We start from the raw sequence: 19310 nt of genomic DNA on the forward strand, positions 1-19310 counted from the left end.
GACTGTGACCACTACAAACGGGACCGTTCTTCAGTGGTGGAGTTATTAACCCAGGCGAGGGATGGGCACACGAATAACTCCCCACAGGTCACAGCCTTTTCACACTGCGAGAGCCACTGATCGATGCTCCGGATCGATCTTCCAAAACCCACCTTTTTCTGTGGACACAACAAAGCTGATTCAGTGTCCAAAACCATGTGCCTGGAGGTCTATCAGCGGACCTCCTACTTATCTCACCGTGCTGAGCCCCAGCTGTCCATCAAACAGTTCCTCCCTTCTCTCTCTGGAAGAACACAGAAGCTGACAGTGTCCTTGTAAAAGTGTCAACAAGCTTGCAGAGAAAGCATAACACCATCTCCGAGCACTCACTCACTCACTCACTCTCTCTCTCTCTCTCTCTCTCTCTCTCTCTCTCTCTCTCTCTCTCTCTCTCTCTCTCTCTCTCTCTCTCTCTCTCTCTCTCTCTCTCTCTCTCTCTCTCGTGTTGAACATCTCCCTCTCTCTTTTCAAAAACACAGTTCATAGGGGAATTCAGGACCCCGTCACAATACTAATGAAGATAGTGGTTTAACATCGAAACCAGACTCCGTTAGTGATCTATTGCTGCTGGTAGGTAACAATTGCAACAACCCAGCTGTCTGAGGCACAGTCCTTTAAAGTTGGTGAAAATGACACAAAACGTTGAAAACAGCGGGGAAGAAGGAGTTTAACCAACTTCGTCCGGAGCCCTGAACAACGTCACAACCACAGTGAGCTCATCGACTTGTTCAGCCCGGAGAAAATCATGCAGGAAATTCATGCAGGTGTATAAGATGATGAGAGGCATTGGTCGTGTGGATAGTCAAAGGCTTTCTCCCAGGGCTGAAACGGCAAACACGAGGGGGAATCGGTTTAAGCTGCTAGGAAGTAGGTACAGAGGAGATATCAAAACTATTTTTTTTTAAGCAGAGTGGTGTGTGGAGTGCACCGCCAGCGACGGTGGTAGAGGCGGATACAATAGGGTCTTTTAAGGGACTCTTAGAAAGGTACATGGAGCTTAGGAAAATGGGTGGCTAATGCGGTAGGGTAATTCTAACTATTTTCTAGAGTACGTTACATGGTCGGTACAACATTGTGGGCCAAAACATCGGTAATATGTTGTAGGTTTCTGTGATTCTACGAAATTGAAGGGAAATCTCCCGTCCCACGGAGTGGTGACTAGTTGCAACTCATCATCTCAGGAAAGGTGAGAGGGGAACGATAGGGAGAGATTTACATATACTGATATGGAACAGAAACATGGGCAGGGACCAACTGGGTCGAGTGGCCTCTCAAGTGAGACACGGGATTTGATACAAACTGATTTATCTTTCACAGATTCACAATATTAAACGCCAGTCTAGTTTAAGGCTAATATCAGCACAACAGACTCCTCCAATGCTCAGTGACCAGGGTTCAGTCCTGGGTGCGATGAGCAGCCGCAAGAACTGCAGAATCTGACAGTAACAGTCCCTCAAGAACCTGCAGCTGCCTTCAGTCACCGTGATGGTTAGACTTTTAATACGGAGCTGATTTGAACTTCCTCCCTGATGTGAAGTTGCTGGTGTTGCAGCAGCTGGGATGATTGAGTAAAACTCTTTGCTCACTCCGGACAGAAATGTGGCCTCTATTTAGTGTGAACTCACCGGAGCATCACAAGGTGGGTTAACTGAATGAGTCTCTTCACACACACGGAGCAGGTGAACGGCCGCTTCCCAGTGCGAAGCTGTTGGTGAATCTGCGATGCCCGACTGAATCCCTTCCAAAATGAGAGCCGGTGAATGACGTCACACTGCTATAACGTCATGGCGATGTATCCAATCAGATCACGGACATGGACAAGTGTTCGGGCTCTCCTTGCAGCGAGTGGGGCGCATCTCCGCCTCCACATTCAAGGATCGGCGGCTTTCAAGCGCTGGTGAACTGACAGATACAGCGGAACTAACGAGCTGTTGTGTTTGTGAGTCCCATAGACAAATCCTTTGCCTTTTCTACACTGTTAAAAGCTTACAAAGCACATCAGTGGGTGAAGGACAACACTTCAACTGAAATAATTTTAGTTTCCATGGTGTCTTCTGATTAAAACACTGTCACATCTCAAAAACAATTTAGAGCAACAAGATTTCGTCTTTTAACTGGCCACAGTTCCGGCATCAGGAACAACATCAAACTCTCCGCTTCCCTCTCTGTATCAAAATGGATCATTCCTCCCCTTCATCAGTCTGTGACTTGGCTCAGTCTGTCTGTCTCCTTCGCATTCTGAGCATGCGCCACACACCCACTGAGATCACATTTTATTTACACGGCTGTGACTAGAGACTTTCTGATTATTATGTCCCTCCCGGCATTCGACGGTGGTAAACTCAGAGTCAGCAATGGTATTGAACATCGGGAATAGGTGATTAGGCTTTTTCGTTGGAGATCGATAAACTGCCGTTAGCGTGTGGCTGGATGAGTGGGTCGTTTTCAGACTGGAAGGAGGTAGCGTTTGAAGTACCCCAGAGATCAGTCCCTGACCACAGTTGTCACAGTTTAATGTCCTGGCGGAGGCAGCGAGATATACAATAGACAATAAACAATAGGTGCAGAAGTAGACCATTCGGCCCCTCGAGTCTGCACCGCCATTCTGAGATCATGGCTTATCATTCACTATCAATACCCAGTCCCTGCCTTGTCCCCATATCTCTTGATTCCCCTATCCATCAGATATCTATCTAGCTCCTTCTTGAAAGCATCCAGAGAATTGGCCTCCACCGTCTTCCGAGGCAGTGCATTCCACACCTCCACAACTCTCTGGGAGAAGAAGCTCTTCCTCAACTCTGTTTTAAATAACTGACCTCTTATTCTCAACCCATGCCCTCTGGTACTGGACTCTCCCAACATCTGGAACATATTACCTGCCTCAATCCTATCAAATCCTTTAATTATCTTAAACGTTTCAATCAGATCCCCTCTCAATCTCCTCAATTCCAGCGTGTACAAGCCCAGACTCTCCAATCTCTCTGCGTAAGACAGCCCTGCCATCCCAGGAATCAACCTAGTGAATCTACGCTGCACTTCCTCAATTGCCAGAATGTCCTTCCTTAAACCTGGAGACCAAAACTGTACACAATATTCCAGGTGTGGTCTCACCAGGGCCCTGTACAAATGCAAAAGAACATCCTTGGTCTTGTATTCAATTCCCCTTGTAACAAAGGGCAACATTCCATTTGCCCTCTTCACTGCCTGTTGCACTTTCTCATTCACCTTCATTGATTGGTGAACTAGGACTCCTAGGTCTCTTTGCATTTCCCCCTTACCTAACTCTACACCGTTCAGACAATACTCTGCCCTCATGTTCCAGCTTCCAAAGTAGATGTGAGATGTCCCAGTCTGCTGGTGACGCAGAAAGAGTGGAGTTGGGGGAAGGGAGGCCATTCACATGCAATTTCGTAGCTTTGCAATCTGTAAATAGTGCACTGTGGGGCTGCAGTGGCGGGTTCCAATCTGCTAATTAAATTTTCTGACCACACTACATTGATCGGCCGAATCCCAAATAATAACGAGGCAGCCTACATAGAAGAAGTCATCACCCCGACACAGGGTTGTCAAGAAAACAACCTCTTCCTCACTGTGACAAAAACACAGGAGCTGGTTGTGGATTACAGGAGGAATGGGGACAGGGATCAAATTCAACATTTCCAAGTCTATTATTGACACAAAATGCACAGTTTAATATTGATCATGACACAATGTATTTTATATATTGTTAATGGCATAAAAGATACTTACAGATTATTACTGACAGAGAATCGTATAATTTGTGTTCCGTGTGTTATCTGAATGTACTTGCCTGTGATGCTGCCACAAGTCATTATTTCTCTGTACCTGTATCTTCCCGTACTTGTGCACTTGGCAATAAATTCAACAGGACCTGAGAAATCTCAGTGAGATTTGATTAGTGATGATCATCTTGGCAGCTCGGTAGGTCGAACTTATGAGACAGTACACTGTTAAATGCAAAACCCTGAACAGTGTCGATGATCAGAGGGATCTTGGACTCCAAGTTCATCGCTCCCTGAAAGAGACTGCACAGATTGATCGGGTGGTTAACAAGGCAAATGGCATGGTTGTCTTTATTAGTTGAAGCGTTGAGTTCAAAAGTCGGGAAGTTGTGTTGCGGCTATTACGAGCCTGCGGTCGTACTGTGACTGTTTCTTTAAGAGCGCCGGGGTGTAGAGGCGGGGCTATGACGTCAGTCACAGGCTGACAGCGCTGACTGTGGACTGAACGAGAGAGAGAGAGAGCGATCTGCAGACAGGCAGTCGGCCAGTCTAAAGAGAGAGAGAGAGAGAGAGAGAGACTGGAAAAGCTGATCGCTTCGGTTAGTCGCAGCTGAGGCTTGGAACTCTCCTATGCCCACAAGAGTGGGTTGATCATCGGTACACGTAACCACAACGAATGTGTCTGGCTGTCACTTCGTATAATCCATAGGAGTGGATTTTGGAGTTAATCGTTGCCTGGGTATGTTGTGTGGTAACCCCTAGAAGACGGTATTCCTGTGACAGGTCACTTTCGTTAACTCGTATGTGGACGGATTCAGCGGATATCTTCGTCGACTGTTATTTTGAAGTAACGGCTGTTTCTCTACGTTTCACACTGGATTACAAATACCTCTGTTCCATCATTTATTCCGTGGATTACTGAACTTTCCTACTTTACCATCTCAAGACACTAAGCTTTGTTCCCTTAGGCTCGATAGTCTGGGGGTTATATTTACACATATATAGACATAGCACTTTCCTTTATTTCGTTAACTTACTATGTTATAAGTAGATACTAAGAGTAGTTTTAACATCAAAACCAGACTCCAGTGTGAACTCTATTGCTGCTGGTTCGTTTCTAAAACGTCTCAGTTAGTAACACAGTTTTATAAAACTAGTTAGACCACATCTGGAGTGATTCATACAGTTCTGGTCCCTCCCATTCTCGGAAGGATGTCGGGGCTTTGGAGAGGGCGCAGAAGAGGTTTACCAGGACACTGCCTGGATTAGAGGGCATGAGCTATAATGAGAGGCTGGACAAACTTGTGTTGTTTTCTCCAGAGCGGCGCAGGCTGAGGTGAGACTGGATGGACGTTTATAAGATTACGAGAGGAATAGATAGAGTGGACAGACAATATATTTTTCCTGGGGGTTGAAATGTCTAATACATTTAAGGTGAGATTAGATGTGAGCGGCAAGTTTGCTTCTTTCCACAGAGTAGTGGGTAACTGGTTCTCTGTCTGGGGTGCGAGACCAAACCGGTCACGTGATCCCGTTTCCTGTTCACGTTTTTCCGCAGATCTGCAGCATCTGCGGGTCACTGCTCTACGTGTAAGAGCAGATTCATCTTTCGCCCGTTCAGACAAGGCAGTGAGATCCGGTTCTGTCACGTTCTCTCGTTGTGGTGGACAATATGTTTTTTTCTGCAATATTTTCAGCATGTTTCATTCCACAGTGTTTACCTGCTAAGTGCAGCCGATGTTTCTGGTTGTCTGACCCGTTTATGTGAGAATTTAGCCTTTTCTATTTCTCTGAGCTTCTCATAAATGTGTACAGTTCAGTTAAGCTTGACTCCACTACTTCCAAAGCAACAACCCAGTCAGTCAAACAGTCGGCACAATTAAAATAGTTTATTACATTTAAAAATATATATTTTTGTACTATTTATATAATTTAACTACAAAATGTATATTCTTATTTTAAGTCACAATTGTTAAAATCTATTGTTATTAATTAGGTTCTACTGCTGCCGCAGGGACAACGAATTTCATGACATATGCCGGTGCTATTAAACCTGATTCTAATATTGATATGGGAGACCCACCACCGGTTACCTGATCCCAGTTACCGCAGATCGTAATATGAGATTGAAGCCTTTTTCATATATTTGCATTCCTCAGAAAGGACAACAGTTCAGTTTCCTTCTGAGGTTCCAGAGCAGAAGCTCAGTCTGTCTAATATTTCCACGTAATTAAAATGGGAAATTTGTTTATTCTCATAACATACTGAGCTATAGTGAAAATCTTGCCTGACGTACCATCCACACAGATCGATACATTTCAACAATACATTGAGCTGGTATTCGACAGAACAATAACTGTAACAAAGTATTATGGCTGCAGAGAAAGTGCAGTGCAGGTAGACATATGGTTCAGGGTCACGTCGAGTTACATTGTGAGGCCGAGACCATTTTATAATTCATTTGGCTTATAAACACAGACAGGAAACCGCCCTTGAGCTTGTCATTACTAATAACTGCAGGTCTTCTTTTTTTCTCACTTTCTCGTGGCACCAGACAGGGATGTCCATTAACCCCTTTATTATTTAATCTTGTATTGGAGCCTTCAGCTATAACACTACGTGAAGCTAAAAATATTCTCGGTATCTCTACGAATGGAACCACACATAAGATTTCTCTTTATGCAGATGATCTTTTTGTTTTTATTTTAGATCTTGAGGAATCAATTCCTAATCTTTTGGAAACACTTAAAGATTTCGCTAAATTTTCAGGATATAAACTTAACTTGAATAAAAGTGAATTGTTTCTTTTAAATGTCCCTTTTAGTATATATAATGATATTCCTTTTAGAATTGTTAATTACTAAAAAATGTAAACATCTCTATAAAGCGAATATAGTTCCTTTAATGGACGCCAGGAAATAACTATTTTCTCGATGCTATCCACTTACTTTTTCTTTAATAGGTCGTGTTCGTGCTGTGAAAATGATGATTTTACCTAGATTTTTATATATTTTCCAAAATATACCTATCTTTTTAACTAAAAAATTTTTCGATCAAATTGACTCTCTAATTTCTTCCTTTATTTGGAACAAAAAGAGACCAAGATTTAATAAGTATCACTTAGAAAAATCTAAAACGTACGGTGAAATTGCACTTCCTAATTTAAGACTATTATTGAGCTGTGAAAGTTAGACAATTATGTGTTTGGTTATATTGGCTTGATAAGAAACAAAAATCATTATGGGTTGATTTGGAATTAAAAGCTGTTAAACAATTTTATTTAACTTCAATTTTAGGAGCTCCATTACCTTTACAGCTCTCTAAAGTTCCAAATTTAAATCTTTTCCCGGTTATTAAACAATCCCTACGGATTTGGGTTCAGATCCGTAAATTTTTAGAATTTTAAACAATTTAAGTTGTCTAGTTTTTTGCATCGAAACTTTTCTTTTAAACCTTCAACAACTGACCCCATTTTTCTCCTATGGAAAAATAAAGGGATCCATTCTTTTACAGATTTATTTTGTGGTGGTCGATTGATGACCTTTGAAGCGTTAATTAACAAATTTTCTCTCGCCCATACACATTTTTTGCAATCTGTTCAGGTGAAACATTTTTTACAACAATGTTTACCTGAGTTTCCATATTTACAAGAATCTGATTTGTTGGAAACCATTTTGAAATTGAATCCCTTAGTGAAAGGTTCCATTAACAGAATTTATAATTTATTTTTGTTACGAAAAGAGAAACTATCACTAATGATTAAACAAGATTGGGAGAGAGAGCTTAAAATGACCCTTGTTAATGAAGATTAGCTTCGACTTTTGAAAAACGTAAATTCATCTTCTTTATGTGCCAACCATTGTTTAATTCAATTTAAAATTGTTCCCCGTTATTATTTAAGAAAGGAGAGAATATCTAGAATATTTCCTACTATAGACAAATGCAGTGATAGATGTGAAACTGAAGTAGCTACTTTGTCACATATGTTCTGGTCATATTATTCATTAAAATCGATTTGAAAATCTTTATTTTCTACAATTTCTAAAGCTCTGAAAATTAATATACAACCTAATAGAATGACTGGTCGATTTGGAATAGCTCCACATCATATTCAGGGTATTTCACCTTCAGATCAACATGTAATTGCATTTGTTACGCTACTGACAAGAAGGGCTATTTTATTAAACTGGAAAGACATTTCTTCCCCTACATTAACTGAATGATTTTCTCAAGGAATGTTATGCCTTAGTTTGGAAAAAAATAGAAGTAGAACTTTGGATCCTCGATTCGATTTTGAGAAAAGATGGGGTTCTTTTGCCAAATATTATCTTTTAAATTGAATTACACTATATGATTTCCTTCCAATTTTATTTTTTATATAAATCTGAAATGGCGGTTGATTTTTCTTATTTTCATAGTTAAATGATGATTGATGGTCAAATGTGTGTTTCTCATGTAGTTAGTGGGTTTTTTACCAAGTTAGATGGGGTTCTTTTTCCCCCATACATATATATATTTCCAATTTTATATTTTACGATCAGTTTTTTCAGTTTTATTAATTGTATACATATTAATCTATTGAAGTTTTGTATCATTTTGTAGCTGTAGAAGATTCTGTACCAATAAAAAAAAATTCTACAAATGAAAAAAAAAATGAAAACGACAAAACAATAACTGCGACAAAGCATTATGGCTGCAGAGAAAGTGCAGTGCAGATAGACATATGGTGCAGGGTCACGTCGAGTTACATTGTGAGGTCGAGTCCATTTTATCATTCATTTGGCTTATAACCACAGACAGGAAACCGTCCTTGAGCCGGGTGGTTCGCGCTTTAAGGCTTTTGTATCTCCTCCCCGATGGGGGAGCTGGTTTGCAGCAAGAATGTCCAGGTTGTGAGGGTCTTTGAGTACGTGGCCTGGTTCTCCGAGGCAGGGGAAGTGTAGGAAGAGTCCATGGAGGGGAGGCTTGTTTCTCTGATGTTCTCTGCAGTTCCTTGCAGTCATGGGCAGAGCAGTAGCCCGTACGAAGCCCTGAAGTATCGACAAGAAGCTCAGAGACCACGGCCTGCACCCTGCCTTGTGTAGCTCGATCCTGGACTTCCTGTCAGGTCGCCGGCAGGTGGTAAGAGTGGGCTCCCTCACCTCTGTCTCTCTGACCCTCAGCACACATACCCCACAGGGGTGTCCTTGCCCCCTTCTTTACTCTCTGTACACCCATGACTTCTGTTGCACCCACAGCTCCAATCTGCTAACTAAATTTGCTGACGACACTACACTGACTGGCCTGATCTCAAATAATAACGAGGCAGCCGACAGAGAAGAAGTCATCACTCCGACACGGTGGTGACAAGAAAACAATCTCTCACTCACTGTGACAAAAACATAGGAGCTGGCTGTGGATTACAGGAGGAATGGAAACAGGGACCAAATTCAACATTTCCAAGTCTGTTATCGACACAAATACACATTTTGGTATTGATCATGATACAATGTGTTTTGTATATTGTTAACGACATAAAACATATTTATAGATTGTTACTGACAGAGAATCGTATAATTTGTATTCCGTGTGTTATCTGAATGTACTTGCCTGTGATGCTGCCACAAGTCAGTGTTTCACTGTCCCTGTACCTTATTGCACTTGGCAATAAATTCAACAGGTCCTGAGAAATCTCAGTGAGATTTGATTAGTGATGATCATCTTGGCAGCTCGGTAGGTCGAATGTATGCGACAGTACACTGTTAAATGCAAAACCCTGAACAGTGTTGATGATCAGAGGGATCTTAGACTCCAAGTTCATCGCTCCCTGAAAAAGACTGCACAGATTGATCGGGTGGTTAAGAAGGCAAATGTCATGGTTGTCTTTATTATTTGAAGCATTGAGTTCAAAAGTCGGGAAGTTGTGTTGCGGCTGTTCCGAGCCTGCGGTCGTACTGTGACTGTTTCTTTAAGAGCGGCGGCGTGAGGAGGCGGGGCTATGACGTCAGTCACAGGCTGACAGCGCTGACTGTGGACTGAACCATCAGAGAGAGAGAGAGAGAGAGAGAGAGAGAGAGATCTGCAGACAGGCAGTCGCCAGTCTAAAGAGAGAGAGAGAGAGAGCGATCTGCAGACAGGCAGTCGGCCAGTCTAAAGAGAGAGAGGGAGAGAGAGAGTGAGAAAGCTGATCGCTTCAGTTAGGCGCAGCCGAGGCTTGGAACTCTCCTATGCCCACAAGAGTGGGTTGATATTCGGTACACGGAACCTCAACGAACGTGTGTGGCTGTCACTTCGTATAATCCATAGGAGTGGATTGTGGAATATCTTGTGTTAACCCTTGCCTGGGCATGTTTTGTGGCAACCTCTGGAAGACGGTATTCCTGTGACAGGTCACTTTCGCTGATAACTCGTATGTGACGGATTCAACGGATAAGAACTTCGTCGACGGTTATTTTGATATAACGGCCTTTTCTGTACGTTTCACCCTGGATTACAAATATCTCTGTTCCATCATTTATTCCGTGGATTACTGAACTTTCCTACTTTACCATCTCAAGATTCTGAGCTTTGTTCCCTCAGGCTGGATAGTCTGGGAGTTATATTTACACATATATACACATAACACTGGTAACATTCCTTTATTTCGTTAAGTTACAATTTTGTAAGTAGATACTAATAAAGAGAGTGGTTTTAACATCAAAACCAGACTCCGGTGTGAACTCTATTGCTGCTGGTTCGTTTCTAAAACGTTACAGTTCCTAACACAGTTTTATAAAACTAGTTAGACCACATCTGGAGTGTTTCATACAGTTCTGGTCGCCCCCATTCCCGTAAGGATGTCGGGGCTTTGGAGAGGGCGCAGAAGAGGTTTACCAGAATACTGCCCGGATTAGAGGGCATGAACTGTAACGAGAGGCTGGACAAACTTGCGCTGTTTTCTCCAGAGCGGCGCAGGCTGGGGTGAAACTGGATGGACGTTTATAAGATTACGAGAGGAATAGATAGAGTGGACAGACGATTTATTTTTCCTGGGGGTTGAAATGTCTAATACATTTAAGGTGAGAGGAGGTGTGAGCGGCACAGAGTAGTGGGTAACTGGAGTCACTGCCTGCGGTGGGAGACCAAACCGGTCACGTGATCCAGTTTCCTCCTCACGTTTTTCCGCAGATCTGCAGCATCTGCGGGTCACTGCTCTACATGTACGGGTAGCTTCATCTTTCGCCCGTACAAACAAGGCAATGTGATCCGGATCTGTCATGTCCTCTCGTTGTGGTGGAGAATATGTTTTTTTCTGCAATATTTTCAGCATGTTTCATTCCACTGTGTTTACCTGCTAAGTGCAGCCGATGTTTCTGGTTGTCTGACCCATTTATGTGAGAATTAAGCCTTTTCTGTTTATCTGAGCTTCTCATAAATGTGTACAGTTCAGTTAAGCTTCACTCCACAATTTCCAAAGTAGCAACCCAGTCAGTCAAATAGTCGACACAATTAAAATAGTTTATTACATCTTTTTTTTTCATTTTGTACCATTTATATCATTTAACTATGTAATACTTTTATTTCTTATATTAAATCACAATTGTTAAAATCCATTGTTATGATTTAGGTTCTACTGCTGCCGTAGGGACAACGAATTTCATAACATGTGCCGGTGCTATTAAACCTGATTCTGATATTGATATGGGAGATCCACCACCGGTCACCTGATCCCAGTTCCCGCAGATCGTAATGTGAGATTGAAGCCTTCTCCATTTATGTGCATTCCACAGAAATGACAACAGTTCAGTTTCCTTCTGAGGTTCCAGAGCAGAAGCTCAGTCTGTCTAATATTTCCACACAATTAAAATGGGAAATTTGTTTATTCTTATCATGTACTGAGCTTCCAGTGAAAATCTTGCCTGACGTATCATCCACACAGATCGATACATTACAACAGTACATTGAGCTGATATACGACAGAACAATAACTGTAACAAAGCATTATGGCTGCACAGAAAGTGCAGTGCAGATAGACATATGCTGCAGGGTCACGTCGAGTTACACTGTGAGGCCTATTCCATTTTATCATTCATTTGGCTTGTAACTGTAGACAGGAAGCCGTCCTTGAGCTTGTCATTGCTAATAACTGCAGCTCTTCTTTTTTCTCACTTTCTCGTGGCACTAGACATTAACCCCTTTATTATTTAATCTTGTATTGGAGCCTTTAGCTATAACACTACGTGAAGCTAAAAGTATTGATGGTATCTCTATGAATGGAACCATACATAAGATTTCTCTTTATGCAGATGAACGTTTGGTTTTTATTTCAAATCTTGAGGAATCAATTCCTAATTGTTTGGAAACACTTAAAAGATTTCGGTAAATTTTCAGAATATAAACTTAACGAATAAAAGCGAATTGTTTCCATTAAATGTCTCTGTTAGTATATATGATGATACTCCTTTTAGAATCGTTAATACATTTAGATATTTAGGTATTATAATTACTAAAAAATATAAAGATCTCTATAAAGCGAATGTAGTTCCTTTAATGGACTCCATGAAACAACTTTTGATTTTATATATTTTCCAAAATATACCTATCTTTTTAACTAAAACAAATTTCGATCAAATTGACTCTCTTATTTCTTCCTTTATTTGGAACAATAAGAGAGCAAGAATTAATAAGTATCATTTACACAAATCTGAAAAAGATGGTGGACTTGCACTTGCTATTTTAAGACTATTATTGGGCTGTGAATATTACACAATTATATTTTTGGTTATATTGGCTTGATAAGAACCAAAAATCATTATGGGATGATTTGGAATTAGAAGCTGTTAAACAATTTTATTTAACTTTTATTTTAGGAGCTCCATTACCTTTACAGCTCTCTAAAATTCCAAATTTAAATCATAACCCGGTTATTAAACTATCCCTACGGATTTGGGTTCACTTTCGTAATTATTTTAAAAAGTTTAATCAATTTACGTTGTATAGTTTTTATATCGAAACCTTTCATTTAAACCTTCAACAACTGAACCCATTTTTCTCCTATGGAAAAATAAAGGGATCCATTCTTTTACATTTATTTTGTGATGGTCGATTGATGACCTTTGAAGAGTTAACTTTCTCTCGCCCATACACATTTTTTGCAATATGTTCAGGTGAAACATTTTTTACAACAATCTTTACCTAAGTTTCCACATTTACAAGAATCTGATTTGTTGGATACCATTTTGAAATTGAATCCCTTAGTGAAAGGTTCCATTAGCAGAATTTATAATTTATTTTTGTTGCAAGAAGAGAACCTATCACTAAAGATTAAACAAGATTGGGAGAGAGAACTTAATATGACCTTTGTTAATGAAGATTGGCTTCGAGTCTTGAACAACGTAAATACTTCTTCTATATGTGCCAACCATTGTTTAGTTCAATTTAAAATCGTTCACCGTTATTATTTAACAAAGGAGAGACTATCGAAAATATTTCCTAGTATAGATAAATGCTGTGATAGATGTATAACTGAAGTAGCTACTTTGTCACATATGTTTTGGTCATGTTTTCATTAAAATCGTTTTGGAAATCTTTATTTTCTACCATTTCTAAAGCTCTGAAAATTAATTTATAACCTAATAGATTGACTGTTCTATTTGGAATTTTGGAATAGTTCCACATCATATTCAGGGTTTTTCATCTTCAGATCAATATGTAATTGCATTTGTTACACTACTGACAAGAAGGGCTATTTTATTAAACTGGAAAGATATTTCTTCCCCTACATTAATTGAATGGTTATCTCAAGGAATGTTATGTCTTAGCTTGGAAAAAATTAAAAGTAGAACTTCTGATCCTCGATTCGATTTTGAAAGAAGATGAGGTTCTTTTGCCAAATATTATCATTTAATTTGAATTACTTTATATGGTTTCCTTCCAATTTTATTTTTTCATAAATATGAAATGGCGGTTGATGATTTAATTTATATTTAGATGATGGTCAAACGTATCGCTTGGGGGTTTGATTTGCTATGAGTGATGAACAGACCTGATGGACAATGGGGTACACAGTTAACAACCCCCTCCTGAGAACCACGAACTATTACTGTTGCTATGCTGACCATGAGAAAGATAGACGGAAAAAGCAAGAACATCGGCGACAAATAAGAGAGAGGTGGAAATTGCTGATTAACCGTATTGTGACTCCTTTTTGAATTATTTACTCTTTCGCTGCTAGGACAATAATTTGCTCATAAACATTCCTCAGTGGATTGAAGGAGTGGCCTTATTTGATGGACACAGTCATTCAGGAGTGATGGATAGCTGAGTCCCCGTGAGTAGGGATAAAAGACAGGTCTGGAGTGACGCCCTCCAGACACGTCAGTGAACAATGATTGAGTGTTGGAACCCACAAGAATGGTGGGGGCTTCAGAGACCGAAACAGGAGATCGGTCAGTAAAGCTCACAGTGTTAAAGCAGGGCCGGTGGGAACTTGTGTGTGTGTCCACTCATGCCAGAGTGACGAGTCCACCACAGAAGAACGGTCTAGCAGAAGGACCGAGAGGTCATAACTGAATGACCACACCGATACGACGGATTAAGAAAGCAAAGGAAGGTTTGCCTGACTGTAGCTGTGACATCTCTCTCTCTCTCTCTCTCTCACGATTACAATATAACAACCATAACTACATCAGCACTTAAGAACTGAAATTAACTTAATACTTTTCTATGACAATTTATTTACCCCAAGACAACGATAGAGCTTGTTTATTATTGATTATTATTATTCCTACACTTTTAGGTTTAATGCTGCTAACTTGTTTTATATGTATATTAGCATTATTGATAAGCTTTTGCTTATTTTTTTATTAATAAGCACCTTTAGTAGAGTACCACCAGACTCCAACGAATTCTTCTTTCATTGCTGATTGGACACCCAGTTAAGAGCTACGTAAAAGATTCCTAATGGATTGGTTTTTCCTTTTTTGTAGTTAGTGGGTTTTTTTCGGAATTAGATGGAGTTATTGTTTTCTCCTTCTTTTTATATATAACTTCAGGAGATTAGTCAGAGGAAGAGCGAGGGCTGCAAAGTTCGTACTATAATATCCATCCATTCCCAGAAACCCTCTAAGAGCCTTTTTAGCAGTCAGAATAGGAACTTGAGAAATTGCCTGGAGTTTTGCCCCAACAGGAGCCAACTTGCTTTGACCAACAAAATAGCCAAGACAGGTCACAGTGGCATGGCCAAATTCACTCTTAGCCAAGTTACCTGTAAGGCTGGCCTGGGAAAGCCTGTCAAACAGCTTTTCTACTGCAGAGATATGCTCTTCCCAAGTGTCACTCCCTGTGACTAAGTCATCAATATAGGCATCTGTGTGTTCTAACCCTCGAATTTCAGAATCAATCATTCTCTGGAATGTTCCTGGAGAATTTTTCCTTCCAAAAGTCAAAACACTGTATTTACACAAACCAGATGGTGTCGCAAATACAGAAATTTCTCTACCTCTGTCCATCCATGGAACACACCAATACCCTTTCAACAGATATATCTTTGTAAGAAATCATCTATTCCAACCTTATCGATGCAATCATCTACCCTAGCAATAGGATAGGCATCTGTTTTTGTTACTGCATTTACCTTCCTATAATCAGTGCAAAATCTAACACAACCGTCAGGTTTGGGCACAATAACGCAGGGGGAGCTCCAATCTGATGCTGAAGGACTATTTTTCAGCATATATTCAATTCCTTGCTCAGCCAATTTACACTTTTCGACGTTCATGCAATATGGGTGTTGTTTAATCGGTTTGGCTTGACCAATATCTACATCATGTACTGCGACTGTGGTTTGCTTGGGAACATCGTGAAATAAATCTTTAAACATCAGGATTACTTCCTTCAGCTGTTGTTGTTGCTTCGGCTGCAGCTGAGCCAACTTGTTATCAATGTTTTCCAGAACAACCGTGTTCATTAGTCTTACTGGGACCACGTTTGGCTTGTGAAAATTCTCAGACGAGTCGATTGTTTCATTCTCAGGGTTACCAGATTCATATGTTTTGACAACAACACTCACAGATGGTGCCTGCCTGTCAAAATAAGGCTTTATCATATCTATGCGTACTACCTGTATTAGTTTACGTCGGTCGGGTGTTTTAATAACATAATTCACAACATTAATTTGAGAGACTATTACATACGGTCTATTGAATTTCGCCTGAATGCAGATATAAACCACAGTGGGGCCACAGGGTGACCTGATTAGGTTTACACACAACTTGACAAATGTGACAAGTTCTGCAAAAGGTCACAACATCTTTCCTCAAATTAGGAATTAGGAGAATTATTTCATAATCCTGTTTACAGTTTTATTCACTCCAAAAAGGCGACCTAAGGGCATACTGTGGGCCACATTAAAACTTCAGCCCTATAAGCTTCAGGAACTACAACTTGGTGAACAATTGCCCATTCCTCACTCGCTGGAATAGCAGGAGGCCCTCACTTCCTCATTAACACTCCGTCCTTGAGATAATACCCTCCTGGCACTTTCTTAATCTCATCATCTGACAGAGTTGTTTCTTTTAAAGCTTCAATCTAAGGTTCTCAGTTCTGTTCTGCTATAAACTCCTTCCGACACAGGGATAAATCTTCCTCATCAGACTTACTACCTGAATCCTGTTGAAACAATGAAGGCAGAAAAGTCGCTGTCAAGTCATCATAACCTGAATCCCGATTTTGGCTATCATGGGTATCAGAATCATGCTGCACAGAACCGTCTGCGTCGGCAGACTTTTTAGCCATACTTCGAGTTACTGCGCAGGAAGGATAAATGTTAAAATCCATCTGTGGGTCGTCAGTGGTTGGCTTAGTTGTCAACAGCGCTGCAGGAACAACTTTACCATCTGCCAGGTCATTCCCTAACAGCAAAGTAACATCTTCCACCGGTAAACTGGAGCATAATCCGATCTCAACAGGTCCCGAAACCAACCCTGACTGTAAAGTTACCTTGTACAACGGCACAGAAACCATGCCGCCCCCAATGCCTTTAATAAGATTTACCTCACTAGTGTCAGTCTATTCACCAAACTTTTGAACGCTGTCTAATATAAGTGACTGAGAAGCCCCAGTAACTGGAAGAATTTTCACTGGTACCGGGGTTGACCCTTCCTTTACTAATACAAACCCATCTGACATAAAATGATCGAATCCCTTCTTATCTCGGTCAGAACTCAGTCCTTAACTGAGCCTCAACAGAATGTTCAGAACCCTGTGGGTTCATAGCTGCTTCAACATATTGAATACAGGCATTTGGGACTGCCTCCTGTTCCTTTTTCTTCATCAGGACGGAACAATTAGCCATCATATGTCCAGCTTTCTTACTCTGGGTAAACTTGACCTAGTGGGTTAAAGCAAACATTTGCTAATCTAGCAGACTCCTGCAAAGTGGCAGCATCCTTTTCATCTAAATACGTCTGTATGTCATCAGGGACGCAGCCTTAGAATTCATCAATTAAAACCAACTCTTTCAAGCTGTTAAAATCATCATTTATATTTTTACATGTGCACCAGTGGGTAATACACACAAACTTCTCATAAGCAAATTCCATATAAGTCCGGTTCACAGATTTCCTCAAATTTATGAACGTTTGCCTGTAGGATTCTGGGACCAACTCATAAGCTTTGAGCACAACCTGTTTCACTTTGTCATAATCAGCTGCTTCATCAACAATCAAAGCAGAATAGGTTTGCCGATCCTCCCCCTTAATCACACTTTGTAAGAGATTAGGCCATTTTTTTTTGTCTTGTTAAGAGGGGTTGTGGTTTTTTGATTATATTTATAACAGCGTAACTTTATACTTCGTCAAGTCACTTTTATTGTCATTTCGACCATAACTGCTGGTACAGTACATAGTGAAAATGAGACAACGTTTTTCAGGACCATGGTGTTACATGACACAGTAAAAAAAAACATCTGATTTTCACAATATATACTTTTATTTGCTGTTTATACGTCTTTTGTGTTATCTGATTCCTAACACTTCCTCTGATTTGTATTTTTTATTGGAAAATCAATAAAAAGATTGAAAAATGAATGAAATGAGAATAGGCCAACCCTCTTGGCCACTTTAAACTCTGAGCAACCTTCTCAAAACGCTGAAAGTATTTAACAACCTCTGCCTCGTCAAACGCAGGTACCAATTTAACTTCCCGTCTGGCCTCAAACTTATCACCAGAGTACCTTTACTGCAATCTTTCTATCCTTTCCAGCTCGGCAGCCTCTGTCTTTCTGCTTCCTCGCTCTGTTTTTCTGCCTCTCTATCCTCAAATTGCCTCTGCCTTACTGTAGCTTCCATCTTTAATTTTTCTCACTTGTACTGGAGCTCACGAGGTTTACTTTCAGGAAACACCTCCAACTCCTCCACTTTAAACACACCCTCAGATACATAATGTTCAGCTATTATTCTCTGCATCTGTGCCCTCCTGATTGTCAATTTCACCTTAAAAGTTTTAACTTTTTAGCAATACTGAACAACTCAATCCGTCTGGCATCCTCCAATGCCTCAGAGGTTGGCGCTTCCACAAACCTATCAGCGTCCGCTGCTGATTTTCCACACACAAATAAATCAAGTGGGATTTCCCCAATGAAATCGATAATAAATCAATCAATACGCCCCAAATTTGTTCATATTTCGGATGCAGGCCCCGATTTTATTACGAACCATGACACTTTAGAAACAAACCAGCTGCAATAGAGTTCACACTGGAGTGTGGATTGTATGTAAAAAATACTTTCTTTATTAGTATTTACTTACTATATAGCAACTTGAGCAAGATAAATAAAAGTTAACAGTGTAATGTGTATATATGTGTGTAAATGTAAGTCCCAAACTATTGAGTTTAGGGGAATCAAGGCTTGGAGTCTTGAGATGGTAAAGTATGAAAGTTTAGTTCATTCATGGAATAGGTGATGTGAGAGATATTTGTAATCCAGGGTAAATGTCGAGAGAAGGCAATTATGTCGAATTCTACAGGTTCCATGGTGGTAAAACGAGAGAACAGTCACTGTAGATTTTATCCATCGTAATTCCAAATCCACATACAAATGATCACGGAAAGTGACTTGTCACAAGGCGTTTTGTCTTCAAGTGAATTACCACACCAAAGCCAGGCAAGGGTTAACACATCAGTGGTCTTCACAGGATATCCCAAATCAGATCCGCTCCTATGGATCAAACGAGGTGACATCCACACATTCGATGTATATTAGACTGAATCGATAATTAACCCATCCTTGTGGGCATAGGAAAATCACAAATAGTGACCCTTGGCCACAAGCTTCTTTGTTTCGACTGTTCCATTTTATCCTCCTTCATTTCTGTCTGACTCTGAGTGTCTGTGTCCTCGGTTAATACTAATCAAGCTGCGAGCGACTTAAACAAGCTACAAGTCAGACTCTCTCTCTCTCTCTCTCTCATAAAATAACAGACCACAGCAAACGAAACCTAGGGATTCATAACAACGACCACTCCCTAGTGTGACCTGACTGTTGTGCCAGTAGTTCGGATGACTGAATGA

General features: G+C 40.5%; 1 pseudogene; it reads right to left on the bottom strand.

The window, feature by feature from the left end:
* The window catches only part of LOC132390180 (zinc finger protein 850-like), a 104747-nt pseudogene that overhangs the window by 73530 nt on the left and 11907 nt on the right, over positions 1-19310 (bottom strand).

The sequence above is a fragment of the Hypanus sabinus genome, unplaced genomic scaffold, assembly GCF_030144855.1.
Source record: "Hypanus sabinus isolate sHypSab1 unplaced genomic scaffold, sHypSab1.hap1 scaffold_80, whole genome shotgun sequence".
In the NCBI taxonomy this organism is placed as follows: Eukaryota; Metazoa; Chordata; class Chondrichthyes; order Myliobatiformes; family Dasyatidae; genus Hypanus; species Hypanus sabinus.